This window comes from Panthera tigris, chromosome A3 (assembly GCF_018350195.1).
Source record: "Panthera tigris isolate Pti1 chromosome A3, P.tigris_Pti1_mat1.1, whole genome shotgun sequence".
Lineage (NCBI taxonomy): Eukaryota > Metazoa > Chordata > Mammalia > Carnivora > Felidae > Panthera > Panthera tigris.
The window spans coordinates 95722987-95741436 of NC_056662.1; the positions used below are offsets into that span (position 1 = coordinate 95722987).

Below are 18450 nucleotides of genomic sequence, written 5' to 3' on the forward strand. Positions count from 1 at the left end.
GAGTAGCAGCTATAATCACTACCCAGACTCAAACCACCACATTGGAGGGAGCATCATGTTGAAATAAACCTCACCAGCAGGAAAAAAATTAAACCTAGATCAATATAGTTCTTGTCTCATCTAGCAAACCTAAAAGCAAGACCTGAAAAGATCAAAAGGGTTTCTACAAAGTTTACTGTATAAAAAAACAAAGTTCAACAATTTTTATGGAATATAAGAATATCCAGCATCCAACAAGGTAAAAATCATGTCTGACATAAAAATCAGAAATTACCAGAAAGATTCAGAAAAAGACCACTCATAATAATAAGAAAAAAAATAAACAAATTAAAACTAACCTATAAGTGGTAACAGCAGAATCAATAAACAAGAACATTAAAAGTTATTACTATATTCCATATATTCAGGAAGCTATAAGAGCTATGCAGATATATGAAATTCCCTCTTTGTGGAGCTTTTTCCTGCTATTTTGCCCTGTGTACTCTAGCCTCCTTAGCTTCTCCAGACTCCAAACTTCTGTCTCCTCAACTGATGAAGACTGTGTTTCCCATCCTGAACTCAACTGGAAATTGCTCCAGACAAGAAGCTAAAATCAATGCAGGATTCAATTCATTTTCCCTATCTCTTAGGGATCACAGTTCTCCATTGCTTGATGTCCAATGTCTTGGGTTTCATTGTTTCATATATCTCGTTTAGATTTTTAGTTATTTGTCTTCTTTTTTAAAATATCTTTTACCTCATAAATCTATTTGAATTATGTGGAATTGTGATTCCTAAAGTATTCTTTTATGTATATAGTAAATCATCTTGAAACCATTCTTTTTCTTTGCACTTTGAATTAATGTTTTTGTCTTTCCATTAATAAGTATTTTCATGAGCCATTTTTTTCCTGATGCACTGTCCCTTAAAAAGAAAAAAAGGATGTCTAATATGATTGGTACCTGTACATATATGTGGTCAGTTTATTTCCTTTTGGTTTTCTCCTGGTGTAAATGATTGCTGTTAGAATCCTAATCCTGGACGAAAAATGATGTACAAAGTCAGAAGTACAGGCCACCTCAGTCAGGTTTTGCTTTGCACCATGTTTTGCTCTGTTAGGTGAGGTCCCTTCACCAAAGCAAACTGTACGTATTTGTCTTTGTACTTAAACCACCTATGTGCCAACAGTTTCCTATAAATAAACACAGCGCTATTGTCCACTGCTTCAAGGAAAAGCCTATGCTTCCCTGGTGGGTTTAGATGCTATTAAGGTACAGCACCCAAATATATAGTTTGATTAGGTTCTTTATATATCTCCATGAATTTTTTTTTATCCCACTTATTTTAGGAGGCACTATGTCTTTCATGGAATGATATTGTGTGATGATATGGGAGAGTATAGTCTCTTCATTTTTATATCTAGAAGAGATTTGCACTGCACCTATCACAGTCTTCACAGCTGATACAGACATTTCTAAGTTATTGGGACTTAAATCTGAATTTTAATTGAAGATTGACTAACTGAGTACACATCCCCCCATTTCCTAGTAACTGTTTAACAAAGATTTAAATGGTTAATTATATTGACACTTCATTAGGAAACAGGCACAGATTTTTTTTTTTTTTTTTTTGATTCTTTAAGCCAAGATGGTAAAGCAAAAGGCCTCTGGAAAATAAAAGAGAGTAGCATAATTAAACATCTAGCTTCAATAACAAAATAGTAAAATTATTATTGGAAAAAACAATATTTTGAGCAATATGATAAGAAAATAAAGAATATTAACCTCCAGGCAAATCAGAACTAAGAAATTCTATTTTCATCTGCACACAACAAGAACGGTTCTAAGCAGAGGTGGGAAAATTGAGGAGACATGTGAACTAAGAGCATGTTTGCTTGGCCAAGAGATGGTAGGTAAAGGATACTGAGCAAAACATTACTTTTTTGGGCATTACACACAATGAACACTTTGCCCATTAATCTAAACTATCTCAGTTCATCAACTTCATAAAATACAGAGTGATAATAATTTTTTCTCCAAACGGGAATTTCTTGAGAGTGAAAGGTAGCACTATTAAAAGTTACACCAGACATATGTAAAAACCAGATCTTTTCTGAGAAAATCAGTGTATGATCACTATACTAAAACTCTACTTTCACTTGGATTTCTCCTACTCAAGAAACAACTTATCAGGTATATTGCAAACTCTTATTCCTGGTATTCAGAGCTCTCCATAATATGTCTCCACATCAACTATTACTCTATTGCTGTCAGGCTCTCCTGGAAGAGAATTAACATGAGATTTGCAGTGTGACTATCCTAGTAATGAATCATGGAAGTCTTCTCTTCAGCCAATGTCTCAGTGACTATGAATGTTAGGTCATTATCTTCTGTGAAAGGATAATGATAGATGACTTTCTGAATACCCATCAGCATGTAATTTAAGACACTTTTTTTTTTCCTACTAAGTCAGAGGAGTAGAAAGGTGGGATCTTCTTTTCCTAGGTTGAGACAGCTGATATAATGTAGGTATGATCTTGAGCAATGACTGAGAGAGGAATGTGTTACTTATAGGAAATAAGTTTCAGGTCACTTCATTAACAAAAGCTCAGCAAAATTTTAGGGGAACTCCCATTGGTTTAGGGGCTCAGGCTGTTTGAAAATATGTGAGTTACAGGTAGTGAGATCCAAATATAAACACAATCAGTTAGTATAGAGTGTTTGTGTAATGGAGTAGGTGACAGCAGATTACATGGGAAAGCTTTAGCTAGGATACTACAGGTGCCTTGGGAGCACTCCCTGTGGCAGAACAGGTTTACAATCAGTGGACTAATTCTAGTGATGAGCACACCTGAGGCTATTGACAACCACACCGCTCTGGCTTTGACATTCAAACTAGAATAGATTTGAAACATGTACATTGCTGGGGATAAGGGTGAATGTATAGATCTGAGCAATTAGTGAAGAGGAAACAGAACAGAAGCTAACAGCAGCACAATTTTGAACAGATGGTAGATAGTCAAAACCTAGTTACTCATGCACTAGTGGAAATAATTTAGAAAGCTATTTGGACTTTTATTTGAGTACTTGCAAATTCTATTGACAATAGACATTTTAAACCTAGCTGTTGATTCACTGACCTGTTATTATTAGCGCTGGTAGCACTTACCTATGATGAAAGACACATAGATTTAGTCAGACTCTTCTTGTCAGAAATCTTAATGTTGGAATCTCCTAACTCACAACTGGACTGTGAACATTGATTACTCTCACATCCTGCACAGATACGGGAAATCAGCTTGAATTTTTATTGACTGTGTGAAATGGAGAGTTACGCTAATTAACACGACACAAACTTGTACTTTGTGGTTTCCCATTCTTGTGTGTTATAGATCACCTAAACTGATATATCTGCAGTTTTCCAGTATTGCAGTTGTGTTTTAGTACAATTACTTACAGACCCATTAATGTAAGAGGAAATGTGTCTACAATTATGAGGATGAGTCTGCTATTCTCGATGTATAGCCTTACACATTTCCTAGTATAATTCTCACATTGACTGTGGTTTACAGTTTTGTTCTGTTCTTCTTTGTCCTCTACACTGAATATTTTCTAGACATTGCTTTAAAATCGAAGGATCCTGGGGTGCCTGGGTGGCTCAGTCGGTTAAGCGTCCACCTTTGGCTCAGGTCATGATCTCATGGTTTTAGAGTTCAAGCCCTGCGTCGGGCTCTGTGCTGACAGCTCAGAGCCTGGAGCCTGCTTCAGAGTCTCTCTCCCTGTTTCTCTGCTTCTCTCCCACTCACACTCTGTCTCTTTCTCTCTCTCTCTCTCAAAAATAAACATAAAAATAAATAAAATAAATAAAATAAAAATTGGAGGATCGTGTCCATCATGGCCTTAGGCTACCCAAATTTCTACTTACACATCAATTAGAAAGTTGTCATTATTTTTACAATCCAGGAAACTGAGGTGGAGTTGGTGGAGTACACTCACTGCACTAATGAAAACAGAATACTTAGCTATTTTCTTCAAAGTATTAACAGTAACGCATTGGGCACCTAACAATGAAATTAGTTGGGACTTGGAGATGGTTAATTTTTTTTTTCCTTCTCTGGCCATTTGAAGTTGAATTTGTCTTTGAAATGCTTTTTGTCTCACACTAATATTTTGCCTTATTATAATCCAACATTATCAGATAAGTTTCCAAATGCTTCTCTTTTGGAGGCTTTATACGTGCTTGGTAGTTCCAGAATTACCTTACGAACACTACTTTTATAGGCTAATCCTTACCTTTTTAATATTTCATTGTCTCCTTGTGGAATGTCAAACATCTTCTGGTAAAACTTATTAAGTGTCCTCTATACAGTAGCTAGTTTGCTAGCCAAAATAATTGGCAAAGCAACTATTGAATCTCCATTTTATCTCCATTATATAGATGAGGAAATAGAGACCCAGAAAAAATTAATGACCTGTTCATGTTAAAATGGCTATTATAAGATGAAGTCAGAACACAAACTTAGGGCACAATGGAGCCTCTAATTCACTCATGAATGATGAAATTTGAGTATATGAAAATGTGCCATATTTGCAAATTAATACCAAATAAGTTGAAAACAGCAAATAAAGAACAGTGGAGTGGTTAGGAGCATGCAGTTGGAGTAAGAAATATCTAAACATGAGTTCTTTCTTTGACACTCAACAGTTCAGTCACTAAGCTACCTTAAACATCACACATCTTTAAAATGAGCTTAAATTTCCTTCTGACCTCATAAAATAATTATGAGAATTAAAGAAAACTGCACATTAAGTGTATAAGAAACCAACATCGGTAAACAATGTGTTTTAACTGTTATTAAAGCTTAGATCTAATGTAAATAGATCTGTTGTTATAACTTGTTATTGGTTGTGGGTAGACTAAGATTTGAGTTTTTTTCTTTTCTCTACTGAAATCTCCCTAACTTGGAGGGCTAGCTATGTTGCTCAGCAAATTTTCCAGCATTCTATATTGATAATAATTTTTTTGATACTTGCTGTGAATTCTGTGTTATCTTTTCATATATTACTGTCTTGCCTCCTCTGTTAACTTCTACTTTTGGGGCTATGTTTTATTTCCTCCCATTGATTTTAGTATAAGAGAGGAAAGTTGGCTTCCTGCTACTATATCATCTTATGGTACATCTTATGAGAACCACCTTATAGACAATGAATAAACAACCAGACCTTAGGAACCAAGCGGTAAATGACACATATCCCTGATTATCTTTCTCTGCAGATGGTAAAAATGCTAATTTGGCTCAGTTTAAATCTATATTGACTAAGAATGACTAAGAAAACCTGGAAGTGACTGAATTTTCCTGCAATTAATAGGTTATTATTTCTTTTTTTTTTGCCAGTACGCAAAATGAGAACTTGAGAGAGATAATGTACTTCTGTAAGAGAAAGTTGCATTTCCCATACCCAGAATTTTTGGCAACATGTTCTCAACAGATCTAACGCATGTGTATTCAGTGCTAACTGGTAGTTCCTAAATATTTGTGGCTCTGTCTTCCGGAATCAGGACAACATTGTACTTCCTTGTCATTTAGTAGCTGAGTGGAACTAAAAGTCACACTTGGAAGTGACATGGGTATCTTCTGAGATACCCATGGTATCTTGGTTCCTTGTATAAGCGTCACCCGAATTCGTTTTCAAAACTGAGTAATGATTTCTCCATTAGCCTGAATCTCTGAGTGTCCCAATCCAGTATAATCTGGTCAACTCTGACTAATCTAAAAACATAGAGCAGTTAAAATTAAATTTTACTTCAGAGCAAAGCATTTATGTTTACAGTGAAGTGCATTCTGCCTACACTTCCTGACAAAGGGCACAAAGACACTGAAAATGAGTTCTAAGATATGCATGACTGACACATTCTTCCCTGAGGAAAAGTGAAAGCAGAAGTTCTCTGCCTGAATTAAGAGCAGGAAGGTGCACTACTGAGATTTGAAATTAATCTTTTTCCTTCAACAATTACAAGTGTTATCCCTGGTAAAATACATACATACATACATACATACATAGACCACACCTAGTACTTGAAGATTACCTTGTTTGGCTATTCATGTTATTCTGTCATTTTATTTTTACCACAAACTTAGAAAGTATGTGCTATTATTGTCATTTTACAAATCACTTTCTTCCCCCTTAATGATGCTAAAAAATTTGCTCTCAATCAAATGCCTAGCAAAATGTTAAGCAACAATTCAACCTAAACCCGACTAAATTCAATAGATGAACACTTTACATCATTCTGTGTGGTCTCTCAAAGAATTGAGAAACCTTTGGAAACAAGGTCTCCAAAATGAGATCAGATAATTCCTTAAAATATGAATCACCATTGGAAAAAAATATTTCAAAGATTATTTATAGTCACCTCTAAACAACATCCACATCTGAAGGCAAATTAACATAATGGAAAAGGGGTGTGGTTAAAAATCTAATAGAGTGGTTTATCTCTGACTTCTATAAGTCCCAGGTCTTATGATATTTTCTTAATTTATTGCCTCAGATTTTTCATTTACTGAACCTTGTTCATTAAATTTTCCACTGCACTATAATAATGATAGAGATAATACAAAGTTCTCTGTTTTAACTTAGGAGTTATCTCTGATCAATCTGTTTCTGTTTAGACAAAACATTGATATTGCTGTTATTTTTGTTTCCAGATGCTAACTAAACTTATTCTATTGCTGGCATGTGATTTCTACTTTGCATAAGGGTGTATTTCATCTTTTTTGGGGAAAAATATACATTCTTTAGAATAACAGACCTCTTCTATGTCTTTTCTGAAAATCTAGTGCTCAAAAATGTCTTGACTTTCCTGGATTTATAAATAAACTATGTTATAAAAATTGAGCAATCATGTTTTGTTACTTCAAATTATTCACATCTGTTACTCAAGTTCTCCGTGTTTATCCTAATTTATAAAATCCAAAACTCTTACGTTCTCCAAAGAATGATTCAAGGAAAATAAATTAACTTTGGAAAATAATTAATAGGAAGTCATTAAAAGGTTTTAAAGACTTAAATGACTGAAACTCAAATCTCAATACCCATCCCTTAAAAATGAATATTTCCACTTGGATGTTCCACAGGCCTCTCAGATTTACTGTCTTCAAACAGAACTTCATAATCTTTCCATCCTAACTAAGGGCTACTCCTGTGTTCTCTATGTCAGAGAGTGACATCACCATATCCTAATCTATTCCTTCTGTTTAACTTCCTTCATATCCAATCCATCACTAAGCTCTGTTTTTATTTTTTTATTATATTTGTTAAATTTCTCCTTTTATTTCTATAGTTATGTTCAGGGATGGATCTTAAGTCTTGCCATGAATACTGGAGCTGCCTTCTAACTGGTCCTCCTGTCTCCTTTACTATCCATAATGTCAAACAAGATGCATTCACAGGCTGGATAACAGTGGACAGGATACTGAAACTTGGGCTTGTTATTCATTTTTAGTGTTTCTCTAAACTTAAATGTGATAACCTTTCAGGTGTTTTATTGAGCAAGGGTCTTTCTTCTCCCTTGGAAGAACAGAAGTAACCTGTTTCAAAAGTCCTGTCAATATCATTAGAAGTCCACTTTTGCCAATCCAATAAACTACTCTTATATAAGTATAAGAGTGATAATAAGTTCAATTCCTCAACACAATTATAAATGTCTCTTTGGCTTGTTCCCGGAAGATTTCAATATGGACCCCCAGAAGCTAAACTTACATTAACTTGATACTGTGTTTACATTATATGCATGTAAAGGATACATTATTCTATTCATGACCTCAAATTATCTTCAACTTAATACACTCACCAGACAATAATATGCAATGAGTATGAATTGACAGTATTGACTAGAAAAACAATCATGACTTCAATGGCATTTCAAATATTCCATTATGTCATTTCTTTTTATGCAGCAGAAAGCCTGGCAATATTTTTATCTAATGACCTATTATCATTTCTCTGAGTGACTATCTTACACTTCCATGAAGATTTATCTAGTTGTTTTTAAACTCTAACCTATTTCTTCAGTCGATTTTGCTTCCTTTCTTTCCTTGTATAGTTAGATGGGTGCCCTCATCTCCTCACCCTACCCACCCCCCCTTTTTTCCCCACTTTTCCCATGCTTTCTATCTTAAGAGTCTAAACTGATATCTGTTTGTGAGCATATATTTTATTAGAAGTAGATCTCATTCCAGTTTGGGGAACTTCTCTCTCCTTTCTAATGCATGAGCAACATGTTATTCATCACATACAAAATTCTAAGGGCCACCTTGCTCTTTCTCTGACTCTACAATTTTCAGTGTTAGAGAACATTTCAGACACAGGAAAATTATTTCTGTCATGATCCTGAAATTTGTAAGCCTGTGATTTTTTTCTTTACACACCAAGGAAAGGACACTACATATACACTGTTAAGATTTCAATATTTACTCAAAATATGACAATGGGTCAATTATTTAATTATTCTATAATTCACTTTCCTTATCTGAAAAACAGGACTAATATTGTCTACTTATACATTGTGTGTGTGTGTGTGTGTGTGTGTGTGTGTGTGTGTAATGTGATCATTTTTTCCTTCTTGGAGGCAAGAGAGGAGTATAAGAAGGGAGGGACAAGGGAGGGGAAGAAGTACTTAAATGTACATTCCAAGAGAGAGCTGTGCTTCTCATTTCCAAAATATATCATTAGGCTATCATACTGATAATTTACCCATACCGGGTAATTTTTTTTTATTTCAACATCACTTCTCTTTCTATGCATGTTTCCATATACTATTTATAAATATTTTCAAAATATATATTTCTATATATTAACTTCTGGGTCAAGTAGTTAAATGCCACCTTGGCAGAAATGTGCTTTATTTTTAATAACAACTTTTTATATCTTATATAACTACCTTTGATTTTTAGATTAAGCTAAATTAACTTCATTATGTTCAATAGATACTAACACTGCATTGACATTTAATAGGCTTTGTTTTGTCAGATTTTCTCCCCTAAACATGACATTCATGCCACAGATAATGCTGCAATCTTAAGGAAGTTATCCTATTGATTCCAAAGCAATCTTTCACATCATCCATCACTGACACTTTTGCAGTATCTCTTTTTTGTTCTTCATTTAGTATCTGTGATGGCAAAATCATAACATTCAAGAAATTGCCCTGTATTTAACCCAGTAATCCAGTCAACTTTGGCTTCAAAAACATGCTTATACCTGAAAGAAGTAAATACTTGGAAAAAATTGTGTGCTCATAAAAACATAGTATTCAGAGGAAGATAGGGGTGTCAAGATCACAAAAGTAATTTGGGAGACCACTCAGAACAACATCATATTTCAAATAAGCTAGGAAACCAGTCTGAAATATATCAGGCAACAATTATGTTGAGAGCAACCCTAGGCTTTATTGTGTTAAAAACTGTGCTTCGTTTTTGTTTTTCTATTTCTTTAATATACAGTAAAGTTTAATCCATAAACATAGTATAAAAACAGATTATAAATGAGGGGGCACCTGGGTGACTCAGTCGGTTGAGTGTCTTAATTCGGCTCAGGTCATGATCTCACAGTTCATGGGTTTCAGCCCCACATTGTGTTCTGTGCTGACAGCTGGGAGCCTGGAGCCTGCATCGGATTCTGTGCCTCTTTCTCTCTCTGTCCCTCCCCCACTTATATGCTCTCTCTCTCTCTCAAAAATTAATAAACTTAAAAAAAATAGATTATAAATGAATTTATTTAATTGCCACTTATATAAGTGGAAAAGCAAGTGGCTGTTATTCAAAATTAAGTTCCAGTTCAAGTTCTATATATAATTAGTTGAATCCTTGGGAAACAATTCAGTTAAAGATTCCTCTATATAGAGGATTACAGCCCCTCTCACAGGTCTGTAGGGAGATTGAAACAACAGAAGTGAAAATGGTGTGTAAATTACTGAATTTAACTCTTTCTTTTAAAGAAATGGTATGAGCCTCTTTTACTCCTAAATTCAATTTTGATTATATGGCTAGGCCAAATCCCTGTATGTAGGGTTTAGATGCTAAGCTAAGGGGTAATAAAGACAAAGCTTAGCAAATCTTTTCTTTTTTATATTTTTTTAATGTTTATTCATTTTTGAGAGAGAGAGAGAGAGAGAGAGAGAGAGAGAGAGAGAGAGAGAGAGAAGGAGGGGCACAGAGTGAGGGAGAGAGAATCTGAAGCAGGCTTAGCACACTGTCAGAGCAAAGCCCTGACTGGACCTGGAAGTCACAAACCAAACCCTGCGATCATGAGCTGAGCTGGAGACTGATGCTCAACCCATTGAACCACCCAGGTGACCCTTACCAAACCTTTCTGATCAATTCTACATCCTTGATTCCATGTATATGTCAGGGGGTGGGGAAAAGGGGGTGGAATGTTGGATCTTTTGCTTATTGAAGAGTAAACTGAATCAGGTTCTAGCTTACACCCGTCCACAGAAGGACTTAGTGTAGACATTAATTCAAAGGTTATCTTTATTATTTACAAGTCATATGACATTGAGAAAGTAACATAACTTAAAAAAAATTTTTAATGTTTATTCATTTTTGAGAGACAGAGAGTGACAGCATGAGTGGGGGATGGACAGAGAGAGAGGGAGACACAGAATCTGAAACAAGGTCCAGGTTCTGAGCTGTCAGCACAGAGCCCAATGCAGGGCTTGAACCCACGGACTGTAAGATCATGACCTGGGTCGGAGTCAGATGCTTAACTGACTGAGCCACCCAGGAACCCCGAGAAAGTAACATAACTTTTTAAATTTTCTTTCAGTTTCTTAATCAGAAAAAATGGAATAATTTTGAGGTATAAATAACCAAAGTGCATATTAAAACACTTAAAAAACCTGCACTATAGTAGTTATTCATCAGCTATTAGATGTCTTCTTTATTCTTTTTGTCTTACTTATCAATACAAGAAATCAACTCTTCTCCTATATAATACTTCTAGTAATATCCATTCACATCTTTAAAAACACCTCAAATCATTTCCAGATATTTGCCTCATTTTTCAAGTGTGCTTTTGACTAACAGAAAGTATTTGTGCAATTTATATGATGAGCTTCACCAAATTTATATTTTTTAAATATTTGTCTCCTTAATTTCAGTTTGATGACCAAATATAAGAGGAATAGATTTGGTCCTGAAACACATTTACAATGCATTCCTCATACTCAGACACTTATTTATCCTTTTTTCTTTCAATTACATCATGTTTTATTTTGTCCGTTTCTGAAATCTGTTGATGCTCATCTGTGTGTTGTCCTCATTTCATTAATTTGAAATATGTTGATAGGAAGTAAAACATGTATCTTTCATAAAGGGCTTCTACTTTATAAATGTCTTCTATTTTTACTCAAACAGCTTACTCCTCTATCCTCTTACCAGGGAGATATTTTCCACCCATCTATGACTTTTTGTTAGAAAAATAATTACTACTTTGTACCCTTCCCTCTATTTTTAGCATGTGCATTATGGGATATCATTATTCAGTTGAATGGTATGGTCATGTTATATGATTTTGTGTTCTAGCACCATTCCAAATATACTACTCAAAACATGTACCGATTTAAATATTAAATTTGCTATATGTTATCCATAAATTGGACAAACATGACATCTCTATTGCCAACAACATGTTATAAAAGTAGATTAGGCAGAATAATCTCTATGTAAGACCCTGAGGTAACCACAAGAAATCACCCAGCCAGTTGATCAAAATCCAACTCACATTTATGTAAGATTGTCAACTGATTTCTTATCCAATAAATTACTGCTGCATATCATCTTTACTTTCCTTTGCAGTTTCAAATGTCTTATAAAAAATACTACCAAATGCCTTACTGATCTCTATGTCTACTTGATTTTTCTACTATCTACTCATCTCATATTTCCCAAGGAAGTGAGTGGGTTTAATGTGATCCTAAGTGAACTGAAACTTATGTTAATGGTCCTTGATTACAGCACCTTGCCTGGGTTCAACATTAAGTGAGCCAGCCCACAGTTTGTTTACTCCATTTTGATAAAAGTCAAATGTTTATAAAAGTCAATATGATATTTGCCCATTTACAAACATTAATCTTCTATCTACAATAATGACTCCATGATGATCACCAATGGCCATTCAGAGATCTTGCTTACTAGTTCTTCACTTCAGTGCCAAATTTGTCTCCTGGGGAAATAGCTAGTTGTTCACATAAAATATCCTGATCTATCATGAACATCACCTTGGGAAACGGCCTCCAGTATTTGTGTTTGTGCTCCTATTTGAGTCTAATGGTCATTTTACTTGACAGAGAAGACAAAAGTCAAATATTGATTAAATGTTCTGGTTTTATAGCTAATTCATCATTCAGCAGTTTCAATACCTCCTTGGAAAAAGCTCAGATATTAATAAAATAAGAAAATAATAGCTACACGCTTGGCCCCAGAATGAAGAACTATCTTTCCTTGATCTTTTGTGCTAAAAATAAGAAAAAGCAGCATTTATGCTTAACTTAGCAATTTTCCTGCCTCAGCTCATTTGGGGGCATTTTAATTAATATTATATTTATTTACCTTTGCTTTTCTTTTTATCTGTTTATATACCCTTTTGAAATATAAACACATTAGTATGCAAAAGCTCCTTGCAGATTCTACATCCCATTAGATCTGAAGAATACATTCAAATTTCATTGATACATTTTCATTTTTTGATCTTGGAAAAATCAGTAACTCTCTCAGAGCCTTAGTTTTATCATCTGTGAAATGAGTGTAATAAAAACACCTACCTTATCTTTTGATTTTAAGTGGCATTTAGGTCTACCTTTCAAAGGTGGACAGAGACCATTTAGAAAGACCCTTTCTCTATTCTGAATAAAAAAGGATAATTTTTTACATATATGGCTAAACATGAAATCTAGAATGGCAAGTCTTCAAATACCAGAAATTAAGATTTCAAAAGCATAAAAAGAGAGTTTATTGAAGCCCATAAAATTCACAATGGTATTGAAACTGAATATATAACTTAGGGAATTTGGTTTTATACCAGTGAGGGAAGGGGAAGGGAGTGGAAATAAAATAATCATCCTTGCCTTTTCTTTATTAAACATGGAGAAGAGAGTAGGGAGAGTATTTTATTAGGTTAAATATAAGAGTTTAGACTTATGTATTGGGTAATATTTTTTCCCATATACTACTTTGAAACTGACCCTTATCTTATACCATATATAAAAATCAACTCAAACTGAATTAAATACTTAAATGTAAGCCCTGAAACCATTAAATTCCTAGAGAAAAGCATAGGGGAAAAGTGTCCTTGACTTGGGTCTTGGAAATTTTTTTATACAACACCAAAAGCAAGGCAACAAAAGCAGAAATAAACAAGTGGAACTACATCAAATTAAAAGCTTCTCCACAGTGAAGAAAAAAAAATCAATAAAATGAAAAGTCAATCTATAAATAGGAGAATATATTTCCAAACCATACATCTGATAAAGGATTAATATACAAACACAGAAGGAAGTCATACAACTCAGCAGCAAAAACCCAAGTAACCCAATTAGAAAATGGGCAAATTATAAAGCTACAGTAATCAAGACAGTGTGGTACTGATGAAAATGTATACAAATAGGACAATGGTGCAGAATAGAAAGCCCAGAACTGGATCCATGTAAATACATTCAACTGATCTTTGACAGGGGAGCAAAGGTAATACAATAGAGCAAACAAAGTCTTTCCAACAAATGGTGCTAGAACAACTGGATATCTGTATGAAAAAAAAAAAAAAGGAATCTAGACAAAAACCTTATAGCCTTCACAGAAATTTGCTCAAAATAGACCATAGACCTAAATGTAAAACACAAAACTACAACATTCCTAGAAAACAGCATAAGAGAAAACCTAGATAAAGTTGGGTCTGGCAATGACTTCTTATACACAACAGAAAAGAAACAATCTATGAAAGAAATAATTGACAAGTTGGACTTTATTACCCTTAAAACCTCTACTCCCTGAAATATCGTGTCAATAGAATGATAAGACAAGCCACAGACTGGGAGAAAATGTTTGCAAAAGATAACTGATAAGAGATTGTCACTCAAAATATACAAACTCTTAAAACTCTACAATAAGAAAATAAACAACATAATTAAAAAAATGGGCCAAAGACGTTGAGAGATACCTCACCAAATATGACATACAGATGGTAAGTAATCATATGAAAAGATGAGCAAATCATATGTCATCAGGAAAATGCAAATTAAAACAACAAAGAGATACTACTATATACCTACTAGAATGTCCAAAATCCGGAATACAGACAACACCAAACACTGGCAAAGATGTGAAACAACAGGAACTCTCATTCATTGCTGTTGGGAATACAAAATGGTTCAGTCACTTTGGAAGACAGTTTCGCAGTTTCTTACAAAATGTTTTACCATATCATTCAGCAATGATACCCCTTGGTATATTATCAAGGAGTTGAAAACCTATGTCCACACAAAATCCTGCATACAGAAAGAAGTTTATAAGACCTTTATTCATAGTTGTCAAATCTTAGAAGCAAATCTTAGAGATGCCTTTCAGTAGGTGAATAAATGAACTACGATATGAAATATTATTCAGTGCTAGAAAGAAATGAGCTAACAAACCATGAAAAGGCACAGAGAAATCTTAAATGCATATTACTAATAAAAGAAACCAATCTGAAAAGGCTACATACTATATGATTCCAAGTATATGACATTCTAGAAAAGACAAAACTATGGATACAATGAAAAGATCAGTGGTTTCCAGGATGGAAGATGGGGGAGAGATGAATAGACATAGCACAATTTTTAGGGCAATAACAATAGACTATGTGATATTCTAATGATGGATATGTCATTATGCATTTGTCTAAATCCATAGAAGGGGCAACGTTAACAGTGAACCTTAATGAAAATAATAGAGTTTGGGTGATTATGATTGTCAATGTTGGTTCATCAATTGTAACAAATAAACCTCTCTGGAGGGAGATGTTGATAATGGAGGAAGCTATGCATGCATGGACGAAGGACTGTATGAAAATTCTTTGTACCTTCCTCTCAATTTTGCTTTGAATGAAAACTGCTTTAAAAATTAAGTTTTATTCCATTTTATATATAAACCACATCTTATTTATCCATTCATCAGTTGATGGACATTTAGGCTCTTTCCATAATTTGGCTATTATTGAAAGTGCTGCTATAAACATAGGGGTACAAGTGTCCCTATGCATCAGCACTCCTGTATCCCTCAGGTAAATTCTTAGCAGTGCTATTGCTGGGTCATAGGGTAGATCTATTTTCAAATTTTTGAGGAACCTCCACACTGTTGTACAGAGTGGCTGCTTTTGGCTCAGGTCACGATCTCATGGTTCATGAGTTTGAGCCCCACATTGGACTCTGTGCTGACAGCATCAAGCCTGCCTGGGATTCTCTCTCTCCCTTTCTCTCCCTCTCCCCCACTCATTCTCTCTCTCTCTCTCTCTCTCTCTCTCTCTCTCTCTGTCTGTCTCAAAGATAAATACATAAACTTAAATTTTTTAATTAAGTTTTAATTTGAAAATCCAAAGCAAAATATGTGTTTAAAAAAACTTGTATTTCTAATGGGAAATATTAAAAAGCCTATTAAGTGGGCATTTCATACACAATGAAGAGCAATAGAGCATTATGCTTTTATTTTTGAAAAATTAATCTTTTGGGAGGAAGGAGAGATGAATAGGCAAACAATGCTACCTCTCTGTCCACATTTGCCTACTTTGCTCAGGCATAACCATGACCCCTGGCTGGGGAATACACTGTCAATGAAACCATGAAGACAGTTGCCTGGAACTTCTTTTAAAAAGTAATCACAACTTGCCACCTTTGCCTAGGAGCTGGAAATGGGAGAGGAATGAGAAATCTTCCCACTTATAATTAATCACTCCTTTTAGAATAGATTCAAGAATAGAAAACTTCAGAAGCAAGCCTAGGGCACTTTAGATCATGGCCTGTGTGGAATAGGTATTTGGAAACTACATGAAATCCTTGACCTTGGTCCCCCTACATTTTGCCTATTTGCAAACCTAATAGAATATTATTTCCTTAGACCCACAACAATCCAAATTCTGATGCATTCACATAACAAAATGTGGTTGAGTTCACCCAATGGGTAGTCATCGTATTTTACTGAGCAATATTCTATCTCAGTAATAGCCCTTCCCACCCCCCCCCACCCACGCCCACCCCCCCCCCCCGTCCATGACAGAAACTGCTGGCAACTTCAGCAGCACTGAAAACTAAAGTGTTTCATTGGGAAATTCCATTGAATTGAGGAAGTGTGGCAATGACAAGCACTGTGGCAAAATGCAGTCAAAGTTAAGTGAAGGTGCAGTTGATTTCTCAGTTTTTTCAGAAAACTGTATGAGTTTTCAATTCAACTCTATTGGTGTGGGCAGAACCAATATATTTAATGCAATTATTGGTGATACACTGATCACCATCACTTAAACTATACAGTTGATGAATGAAATCTGTATAAACATTCCAATCACTGAATTAAATATATACATATTTATTGGTTACTACTTATGTGCTAACAACGGTGATGGGTGATTTCACATCCTATATCTTAATTACTCAAGATAGTATTTCCCATTTGTATCGCTGAGCATTCTAAGACAGTTAAGTCATTTTTTCCATAGGTGTTATGTGCCAGAGCCAGATGAAGCATTATGTAACACTACCAAATCACAGTTGCATGAAAATATAATTCTACAGGTGGAAGATTCCTGAGAGATGACAGAGTCACACCTTCTGTAAGAATAGCAATGTTACTGCATAAACTTCTGAATCTTCCTAAGATTAGTATTCACTGCTTCACAATGTAGTCATTTCTATTGCTGCGTAGCTTTGTTAGCCTGTCTTCTTTACACTACGCTGAAATGGCTCCCTGAAATTTTTACCAAATCAGTCTCAGTTTTGTCTTCCAGAATTACACCAACTTCAAAATCTTCTTCCACAGGGTCTCCATGCTTCTTGTAACTGAAGATGAAATCATAATCTCTCTAAGACTCATCTCCCCTATGGCCTCAGCTGTATTAATTGTTCCTCATTTAAAGAATTTTACTATCTTGTAAAGATATTATTGCTCGTATTTGAATACACTTACCTTGCAACATCCAATACTAATTATATAATTGATTATATATAAAATATACATATAGAAACATATAACATACAGAAACATACATATACATAATTATGCTGTGATTTGAATTTAGTAGTAGTCTATCACTCCCTTATTCTGGATTACATAACCTAATATAGCAGGTTACATTTGTTTTTCTTCCCCAAGTCTTTCGACATGATCTTTTGACTAGTTTATGTCATCCAGAAACTAGTTCTCAGCCTTATTGTTTGAACACACTAGTGTGTCATAATCCATGAAGTACATACTGTCTCAGGCATTTTTTTTTGCAACTCATAACTTCTATAAAATGTGGGTTATTTACTTCGACATTATTTCAGTGACTCAAGGTTTTCCTTAAGGTAACTAATTTACATTCCAGTGTTCTTTATTAAATAACAAAGAAAATATTAAATGGTCTAAATTTTTGAACAGTGAAGGATGGCTATATTGTGACTATCAAATATCATGTGTAACTTGATTAAAAATATAGACAAATAGATATAAAACCACAAATAACATGTGGCATTAGTTTGTAAGTTCTTTTTTATTTTCCCCTAAAACGTTAGAAATTGTTTTATGTGCTTATTTTTGCAAATATGTGTGAGAATTCCTAAATTATGTAACCAGGATAAAAACTCCTGAGTCATAGTGTGTGGCTTTTTTTTCAAATTTACTGAATATTGACAAAATGTTTTCCATATTGGTTATAGAAATATGCACATTTTTTAGCAGTATATTAAAATTCTTATAGGTCCATATTCTTTTTTGTCTTGTTCCTTACCTATTTTTCCCAGTCTTATTAAAACATAAAATTGATACATAACATTGCATTCATTAGTTTAAGGTATACAACATAATGATTTGATATAGGTATATATTGTGAAATTACTAACACAGTAAATTCAGTTAACATCTATCACTTAATGTAGTTACATTTCTTCCCCTTGTGGTGACAACTTTTAAGATCTACTATCTTAACAGCTTTCAAATATATGAAAAAGTATTGTTGCCTACAGTCACCATGCTGTACCTTATATTACTAAGACTTACTTATAACTGGAAATTTGTACATTTTAACTCTTTCCTTCCAACTCCCCAATTCCCAATTCTGGCAACCGTCAAACTGTTCTCTGCTTCTATGTGTTAGATTTTTTGAGATTCCAAACCTAAGTGAGATCATGTATCTTTCACTGTCTGATTTATTCACTTACATAATTCCCTCATTCCATACATGTCACAAATAG

General features: G+C 34.3%; 1 long non-coding RNA gene across 2 annotated transcripts in view; it reads right to left on the reverse strand.

The window, feature by feature from the left end:
* Positions 1-3153: 3153 nt before the first annotated feature.
* Positions 3154-18450, reverse strand: part of LOC122237041 — a 28462-nt gene continuing 13165 nt past the window's right edge. The window contains exons 5-6 of one of the 2 annotated variants that reach the window (XR_006215238.1): positions 14305-14382; positions 3154-3254 (exon numbers count right to left, since the gene is read on the reverse strand). This is a non-coding gene — a long non-coding RNA (uncharacterized LOC122237041). The remainder of the gene's footprint in view (positions 3255-14304; positions 14383-18450) is intronic. The other variant, XR_006215240.1, reaches the window with a different exon arrangement.